Genomic DNA, 10,105 nt, shown 5'->3' with positions numbered 1-10,105 from the left:
TAAATAAATTATACCTATAATAAATAAAATTGGCATTAAAAAATAGGTTCGAAGGGGTGCCTGGGTGGCTCCCCCAGTTGAGTGTCTGACTCTTGGGTTTGGCTCCTGTCAGGATCTCAGGGTCATGGGATAGCACCCCGCCACCTGCTGTGCGCTCAGAGGGGAGTCACCTTGGGCTTCTCTCTCTCCCTCTCCTTCTCCCTGCTCCCTCAAAAATAAATAAATAAATCCTTTTTAAAAAATAGGTTCAGAAAGCCACCTGAAATGTAAGACTGCAGAAAGAGACTTCTGTTTGTTTGTTTTTTGTTTTGCACAATATCCTTCCCTGGCAACTTCCACAGTAACTCGATGTAAGTACATTTTTTTTTGCTAGATTTAATGAGCGAGGACAAACTGATGACTGATGGTTATGATTAAGTTTTGCACCCTAACTTTTGCTCTATATTTCGGGGACAGCTGAACTTGGATTTCAGCCCCCATGACCCCGGTGCGATAAATCTCATCCTCAAAAGGCATCCAGGTCAGAGATCCCTTAGCCTCGAAGCTGTATATCTATCTATATAGTGTCTTTTACTCAAGTAAGTTCATCCTTAACTTTGTGTTGGTGCCTATATTTGTCATTCCTTTATTCCTTTTGGTAAATATTTCCACTTCAACTGTTATTGCTTTGGTTTTCTTTATGTTAATTGAATTTATGAATGGTATGTTTTTCAATTAACATTTTTATCATTTTGTGTTTTAGTAGTATAAACGATTAATTTCTTTCATGGTTTTAATCTTGTTTTCTATGAATTGATTTTATCATTTAAACATGTTATATAATCACTCAGCTTGTTTATAAACAACAGCATGTATCGACATTCCTCAAACATCCATGCCTGGATTTATATATTCATACAAACAGTAATACCTTCTTACTTTGTTTCTTGTACTTCCATCCAGGTTATGGTCTAGAATGACGTAATTTCTCCTCCAAACCTGGATACTTTGTAAGTGAAAATTTGCCAGGCAAACTCCCTGTCAAGCAAACTACTATCTATGGATACCCTATTCCTAATGCATGTCTATCTCACTCTGGAGAGTTGATGGCCTGCTCCAGGTTAGGTCATGTATCAATACCTTTGTATTGTGTTTATATGTTGTATGTTAGGGGGTGATTTTCTTTCTCTTCTTTTTTTAACAAAATCAATTTGCCAACATATAGTATAACACCCAGCTGGGGAGTGATTTCCCAGGTAACCCTGTTTGGCTCTTGTGCATTGCCTCATTTGTCATATCATAATGCTAATTTTGATTCGAGAGTGGTCTGATCATATTTCAGTTCTGTGATTTAAAATATTCAGATGTATAGACATTTATTTTCCATTCCATCTTCAAGAGTTATATGCAGAAATTGGTGATAAATGAACTTCTAATTTTTTGCGTTTGGAGGGAGAGTATATGACTGGTTTTTTTTACACATAGGTTTCTGCCTATTTTAATTTTTGAATGCTATATAATATTTTCTGCTTTTTGCCTCCTCAACAATTATTATATAGGTAAATTGGAAAATTTAATATTTCTACAGGAAAATTTAGGAATGAAAGTATGTTTTTGTATCAAGTAGAAAAGATGATCTAGAGTAATATAAAAATCCAATATTACCCATCACTAAAAATATTGCCAGCAACTTCCAGGGACAAACTATATGCAGTCCATTAGTTCCTAATAGGTCATCAAATTCCTAGAAGATGCTTGTAAATGTTAAACCACGGGGAAGAATCTGATTAATATTTATGCATCAGTAAAATCCCTCTCACTGAAAATTTTACACATATAATTTTACAATGTTATAAATGAGGGAAGAACACCATTTGTGGTTGTCACATGTATATATAAAATCTTTCATGTGTAAAGCACAGGAAAGAGTTTCAGTAGTATTAGATATATATCTGGAAGAATGAGCAGAAATGCTTTCAAAGCGGATCAGTATTCATAAAGGATAGAACCAGATTTGGGGGATGTGCTTAAGCTTTTTTTCCTGCTAGAATGAGAGCACTTGTGAGAACTGAGGAAAAAATATAGCATTTAATCTAATAATATTCCCTCAAAACTGAGTTACATAAAAGTGCAGTAAACTTGTGTTTTCCATAATGAAACTTAGACCATGTCTGCTTTCTACTTTTGACCAACAAATGTTCAGGTTTAAATACCACAAATTGTTTCTGATCAACCAATTTCACAATCATATCTATACAAAGAGGGTTAGCCTTGGCGGTCTTGAAATTTCAATTAACCTAAGCACCTCTTTCTCCATCCTTCAAGATGTGTGGCTGTAGGTTTAATTTGTGAAGAAAAGAATGGATGAGTATGTGTTAATATTTTGCAGAAAATAATTAATAATGATACATCACTCTATACTAACGATATTACAATAATAACCTACATTTTCTTTATGGGAATCTTAATTCTTAGAAATGTGAAGTGCAATACACCAAATGCCTTACTTATTTTTAAATACAAACAGTTGCTCTCTTAAATATAAAAGAAATTACAATGCATTTGGGTTTTTTTGTTGTTGTTGTTCCTGTTGGGAAAAATGAATGGCAGCTAATTTTTGTTACAGTTTTGTTGTATATACATACAGTTGACCCTTGAACAACATATGGACCAGAGGCGCCAATCCCTTGCATGGTTAAACATCCATGTACAACTTGACTCCTTTTTAAAAATTTTACTATTTGTGGTTAGAGAGACAAAGAAAGGGGAGAGAGCGTGAGTGGGGTGGGGCAGAGGGAGAAGGATAATCTTAAGCAAGCTCCATGCCCTGTGCTGAGCCCCACATGGTGGGGGCGGGGCTCCATCTCACAACCAGGAGATCATAATCTGAAATCAAGAGTTGGACGCTTAACCATCTGAGCCTTCCAGGCACCCCTATAACTTGACTCCTTAAAAACTTAATTATTAATTGTCCACTGTGGACCAGAAGCCTTGTTGATAACATCAACAGTAAATTAACAAACACGTATTTTGCATATTGGATGTAATAAATACTGTATTCTTACAATAAAGTAAGCTAGAGAAAAGAAAAGGTTATTAAGAAAGTCATAAGGGAGAAAAAAATACATTTACATCTACCGTTCTCTATTTATCCATTCGTAAGTTTACCTCTTCTGTTGGCACGATGAATCGTCTGTCAGTGCCTACATCAGTATTGTCTAGGAACAAAACACCGTCAGTGGAAAGATAGTATGAAAAAGAAATTTAAATTTATTTACAGATAAATGATTCATGCATTGAAAATGAAGAAGAGGCAATGTCATTGCCTAATGGTAGCCTAGTGTAATTTGCACAATTTCTTCCTGGTAGCCTTGCCTGTGAACTAACGAACAGATCATTATGGCGTGCACTATTATAGTCATATTCCTGATACAATATTGGAAACATTGTTACACTTTTTTAAAAAACCACTTAACTGCTCTGATAGGCTGATACCCAGTTTCTCCAATGATGAGAGAGGGGCGTGCTGCACAGTACTGTCATTCTTTGAAAGCAAAGTTGTAAAACAGTATGAAAATGAATATATTATCAGTTTTGTATTAAATGTGCATAGGAAAGGGCAGGCTGTCCACTCCACACCAGCCTTATGCATGAGGCTCTACATGGTGAATTCTCAGGTGACAAAATGATGATAACACAAAAATGTCCCATAGAGTTCTTGCCCTACCGTGATTAGATTTTCATGCAAAGAGAATAAAACACACACAACAGATAAATTTATGAATAGATACATTTACTCATGAGCCCAGCAAGATGGTCACTGACTCTTCATGAAGCAGAAGTGGCTCATCATAAAGATCTTCATCCTCTTCATCTTCACAGCAAGTGGGTTGATGAGAAGGACCATGTGGAAGAGCAGGGAGGGCTGGGTGCTGCTGTCTCCGGGATGGCGGGGCAAGAAGAGGTAGGAGGGGAGGCAGGAGGGGCAGGCACATTCAGTGTAACTTTCCAAAACCCAATCATAATCTTTGACTTTTTTGCTTTTTGGTTTCTCTAAAAATGTTCCTAGATGCTACCAATCCTTTCATCACCTGCTTTACTTTCAGTGTCCACCTCATAGAAGGGTCCATGCCATAGAAGAAACCCAAAGCTGTCTCAAATAATCAGAACCTTTCTGCCAGAAAGTCTAATGCCGATTTGTTTTCTGGCACTGTCTGTCCTATGTCTCCTTCCTCACCTCCTGGCCCTGGGTTGGAAGTGCTCATCTCTATCAAATCGTCTCCTGGTAATTCCTCTGATGTGGTGTCTGTTAGCTCCTGAATTTCTCCAAGATCCATATTGTGAAACTCTTTACCAACCCAACTTTTTTCTTTCCATATCCATGACCTCTTTCATGATATTCTTGATTGGCTCCATCATAAATACTGGGAAAGCATGCACAGCATCTAGCCATGGTTCCCTCCAGTAGTGATTTGTTGTTTGGGGGTTGCTGGTTTTCATGACTTTTTCTATAAGAATCTTGGCATCTTCAGTAGTATAATCCTTCCAGACTTTCATGATATTCTCTCAACTGGGTTCTGTTCCATAACATTGACAATCCTTTCCATAGAGTATAGTGTAGAATGAGGTCCTCATGACCTCCTGATCTAGAGGCCCAACTGGAGATATTATATTTGGAGGGAAGTAGACCACTTTGACACCCTTGGTGTTGAATTCATAAGGTTCTGAGTGGTCAGAGACATTGTTCAACATCCAAAGAGCTTTAAAAGACAGTCCCTTCCTGGCAAGGTATTCTTGACTTCAGGGCAAAGCATGAGTAGAACCAATCCAGAAACAGTGTTCTTGTTGTCCAGGCCCTTTTGTTGTACAACCACAAGATAGGCAGTTGGGGTTTATCTTTTCTGTTCACGGCTCAGGGGTTGGCAGCTTTATAGATAAGGAAAATCCTGATCACGAACCCAAGCACATCTCCACAAAACAGTAGAGGTAGCCTATCCTAAATCCTGGTGCTCACTTCTTTTCCTTACTAACAAATATCCTTTGTAGCATTTTTTCCAGTATAGGGCTTTTTTTTTTCTGTATTAAAAACCTCTTCAGGCAGATATCCCTTCTCCTCAATGATTTATTTTTTCCCCACCCCTCCCTCAGTGGTTTTCTTAGTAGCACTTGGGAATTGCCTGCTGCCTCTTGGTAGGCAGAAGCTGCTTCTCTTGTCATATTGACATTTTTTAAGCCAAACCTCTTTCTAAAATTATCAAACAATCTTTGCTGGCATTAAATTCTCCAGTTTTAGATACTTCACCTTCCTTTTGTTTAAGTGTCATGTAATAACTTTGCTTTTTTTTTCCAAATCAAATTAGATTCCATAGACATTCCTTTCTTATAGCAATCCTGCACCTATATAACTTCATTTTCAATACGAAAATGAAAGTTGAAATGAAAATGAAAAACTTCATTTTCAATACGAGATAGAAAAGATATTTCACCAAAAGTGCAAGGTTTTCACTCCTGCTGGTGTAGCTTTATAGCTGCAGTTATGATTTAATACTGCATTTTAACATTTGTTTACATTTCTCTCTTCTGGGAAGGGCACCATGAACAGTGGATAAGTGTGTAAATTTTACTATATTTTAACTTTTTATAATAGATCTGTGTATTTTTATGGGAGTAAATGATAAAATAGACTAGTATCTACATATGTTTTATACATTCATGACATATTTAACTTTTTCCTAATTTTTGTCAATATTTCTAGACTGTGTAGTTCATCTGTGAAGATTTTAAAATTGATGCAGATCTCCAAAATTTTTTCCAACGTGTTTTTTGAAAAAACATTCACGTATAAGTGGCCTGCACAATTCAAACCATGTTGTTCAAAGGTCAAGTACGATTTCTTTTTATTACTGTGTAATATTCTATGGCAGAGATGTACAGATTGTTTTTCCATTCAGCCACTGAAGCTATTTGGGTTTTTAGCTATTATAGCTTGAGGCTATTACAAATAAAATTTCTGTGAATATCTGTGTCCAATTTTCTGTGTTAAAATAAATGATCATTTCCCTAAAAGTTTAGTTGTACCTAAGAGTCATATGTCTATAGTAAGTCCATCTTTCCCTTTAATAGGAGCTGCCAAACTATTTTCCAAAGGGGTTGCACCATTTTACACTTCTAGCAACAGCATATGAATGATCCGATTTCCTATAACCTTACTAGCATTTGTGTTATTGCTATTTATTACATCAGCTATTATAATGGGCTTTTAGCGATACCTCGTTGTAGTTTTAATTTTCAATGTCTTCAGTGGCTAATGATGTTAAACATCTCTTCATGTGCTTATTTGACATCTGTATCTCTTTTTCAAAAGTCTGTTCATGTCTTTTGGCCATTTTTAATGAGATTGTTGTTGAGCTTTGAGAATTTTTTTGTATATATTCTCAATACAAGCCCTTTGATGGATATGTGATTTGCAAATGTTTTCTCAGTCTGTAGCTTATCTTTTCATCCTCATAACAGAATCTTTTTAAATTTTGTTGAATCCAATTAATCATTTTTCTTTTTATGGCTTATCTTTTTATCTTTTTTTCTTTTTATCTTTTTAATTGAATCACAATCCTTCTTATTTTTGGTAAATCCGATTTCTCAACTTCCTTTTATGGATTTTCACCTTTAAATGATTTTGGAGTCAAGTCTAAGAGCTCTTTGCCTAGTTCTAGGTCTCAAATATTTTTTTCTGTTTGTTCTAGAAGTTTTATAGTTTTATATTTATGTCCTAGATCTACTTTAATTTTTGTATAAGGTATGTGGATCAGATGGAGGTTCACTTGTTTGCCTATAGACGTCCAAATATTTCAGTATTATTTATCCAAAAAGCTATCCCTATTAAATTCCTTTTGCAATTTTCTGAAAATTATTTACACATATTTGTGCTGATTTATTTCTAGTTTTCCTGTTCTGTTCCACTGATCCCTATGTCTATTCCTCCAATAGAACCACACTGACTTGATTACTGTGGCTATGTGGTAAGCCAGAAAGAACTATTTCTCCCACTTACTCTTCTAGTTCAAAATAGTTTTTAGCTATTTTAGGGCCTTTTCCTTTCCATCTAAGTTTTAGAATAAGATTGTTTATACTTAGAAAAAAACTCACTGAGATATTAAAAGAAATTTGTGTTAAACCCATAGATAAATTTAGGGACAACTAACATCTTTACTATATTGGATTTTCCAAACAATGAATATGGTATATCTTTACGGGTATTGATGTCTTTTTTTAAGAATTCCTTTGTTTATGAATAGTTTTTTTTTAAGATGTAAACCTAAGTATTTCATCTTCTTTAGAGCAATTGTAAATGGTACTTTACAGAAATTTTACTTTACATTTCTCAGTATATAGAAATGCAGTTGATTTTTGCTTGTTCATCTTCTATCCTGGGTGATTTTCCCATTATCCTTTTGTTATTGATTCCTGCCTTAATTTCACTGTGGTCAGAGAACATACTCTGTTTTAAAAATTCTTTTAAGTTTGTTAAGGTTAATTTTATTGTCCAGGCAGTGATCTATTTTTGTGACTTTCTCACTGGCACTTGAAAGGAATTTTTATTCTACTGCCATTGAGCGGAGTGTCTATAAATGTCCCTTAAGTCCTGAAGGATTTTTATGATAGCTGTTTTAAAATCCTTGGCAGATAATTACAACATCTGATTCATCTCAATTTTGGCATCTGTTAAGTGTAATTTCTCATTAAAATGGTGCTTTTTCTGGTTCTTAGTATGTGCAATGATTTTGATTGTATAGTAGACATTTTGATTATCATGTTAGGATACTCTTAATCCTATATAAATCATTTTAGCAGGGAATCACTCTGTGTAGGCTAGGCTTATGGATTCCAGTCAACTTTTGTGGGCTTGGTTCCAATGACAGTTTAGCTTCTCAAGTCTTACAAAGTTATTTTGGTCTGTTGTGTTCTTCTGGTGCTATTGGGCTTCCATTCAATCTCTGCTGGTCCCATCTACAGGAGCAGAAGTCACTTTCTTGAGGCACCTAATGTCACCAAGGGACCATCTAGGTGGGGGCAAATGCTGCAGGTGTGAAGGTCATAGAGACACAGGGGGTCTTCATGTCAGTGGCCTGTTGGAGGATGGGACCACCCACTCATGCCTTAATTGTGGAATGGGAGCTGGAACGGCCTGAGGTTTTCTCCTGCCACTGCTCCTGCCTGTGTATTAGACTGCCTGCAGGTGTTCAGTATATAAAGAGTATATATGGTATTCTATCTTTCATAGAAGAAATGAAGGGGAAGTAGAGATAGATACATAAATACAGAGATAGGTAAATAGGTTGATTTTTTTACAAAAAGATAAAACCTCCTCAGAATGTATAAACCAGAAATTATGCAGTTGGTTCATCTTCTTGCAATTGGTTCATCCATCTTGTATGGAAATGGGCTGGGAAGGGGTAGGAAAAGGAATGAAATTTTAAGTCTATCTTTTTTATTGTTTTGGTGTTTAAAATGTTAGCAATTACATTAAAATAAATTAAATCAGAGAAGGAGACAAACCATGAGAGACTCCTAAGTATGGGAAATAAACTGAGGTTTGCTGGGTAGGGGGATTGGGGTACCTGGGTGATGGACATTAAAGAGAGCACATGGTGCGGCAAACACTGGGTGTTATATACAACTGATAGATCGCTGAACTCTACATCTGGAACTAATGATGTACAATATGTTGATTAATTGAAATTAAATTAAAAAATAAAATTCAATGAATATAGGTTAAAATCAAAATTGAATCTTAAGATATACAAATGAACCTAGAAGCATATCAAAATGATAACACACATAAACACACTTGTACACACCTCTGATGGAAGGCCACACCACGCTACAAGCAGGCTAATTAGTTTATATTATTTCTATTGAATTTTACAACAAATTATAGCAAAAGTGAAGGAATCCTAGTTTTGTGCCTGGTGTCTGTGATGGAGTAAACCACCTCATGTCCTGGAAAATTGCATAATTTTATTTATTTTTATTTTATTTTTTATATTTATTTATATTTATTTATATTTATATTATATATAATATATTTATATTATATTTATATTTATATTATATTTATATATATTATATTTATATATATTTATATTTATTTTATTTATTAATAAAATTAAATAATTCTTTGGCTACTTCTGTTTCAGTGTCAGCAAGAATCTATATCACTATATCATCCCCTTTATATAAAGCATCAACTTCAGGTAAACCTGAAGATGTTTCAACAAAATGAGTGATAGGAGACCTATTGGATTTGACAAAGAACAAGTAGCTGAAAATATTTATTAGCTGCTTATTGATAGTCAACCAAGAAAAAAATATTGGCAATTAAACAAACTTTCAACTGATTTCACTACCAAGTTATATTAAAATTCTGCATAAGTAAGAAGGAGGTAACAATTAGTAGCCAAACTTTTCTGGGCCTCTCTCTTTACCCAATGCAAGGAGCACTGACAGACATCAAGTTTCATTTCAAGAATTGTGAAACTGGCATATACTCAAGAGAACTAATAACCATGAAGGGCAATAAAAAAGTTTAGATGTAGCCTTTAGTCATACTACCAACTTATGCCTAAAATTCAACTGAGTACTTCTAAATCAGTTCTCCCTCATGCTGTGTGTATCACTTTATTCTTCTCACCACAATCTATTTTCAACTGCTTCTGGAACATGTCTTACTAGAGTTGAAAAACTTGCATGGAAAGAGAAGCTATGTGTATAAAATAAAGCTACGTGTGTAAATAAAGATAAAGCTATGTGTGTCCCCAAGAATTATTTCATGTATATATGTGTATAATTGTGTGTTCCATTATTTCGTGTATGTACAGTTTTTGACAGGAATCAAGATGCTTCTGAATCAGAAGACAGACCATTCATTGCTCATAGAACTCAGTATATGAGCTCCAACTCATACACCACCTCCTCTTTAAAATCTTCTCTTATCTGATGATTCCATAGCTATGTGAAACCTACAGATATTACTCCCTTTTCTGAACTTCTGTAACTTTGTTCATAATTTTTGAGACTTTTTTCTTGAAAAAAATGAAATGTTTCCTTTAAAATTTTCATTCTCCAT

This window comes from Canis lupus, chromosome 1 (genome assembly GCF_011100685.1).
Source record: "Canis lupus familiaris isolate Mischka breed German Shepherd chromosome 1, alternate assembly UU_Cfam_GSD_1.0, whole genome shotgun sequence".
Lineage (NCBI taxonomy): Eukaryota > Metazoa > Chordata > Mammalia > Carnivora > Canidae > Canis > Canis lupus.
The sequence above is the reverse complement of the archived record's forward strand: the minus strand, read 5'-3'. Positions refer to the sequence as shown.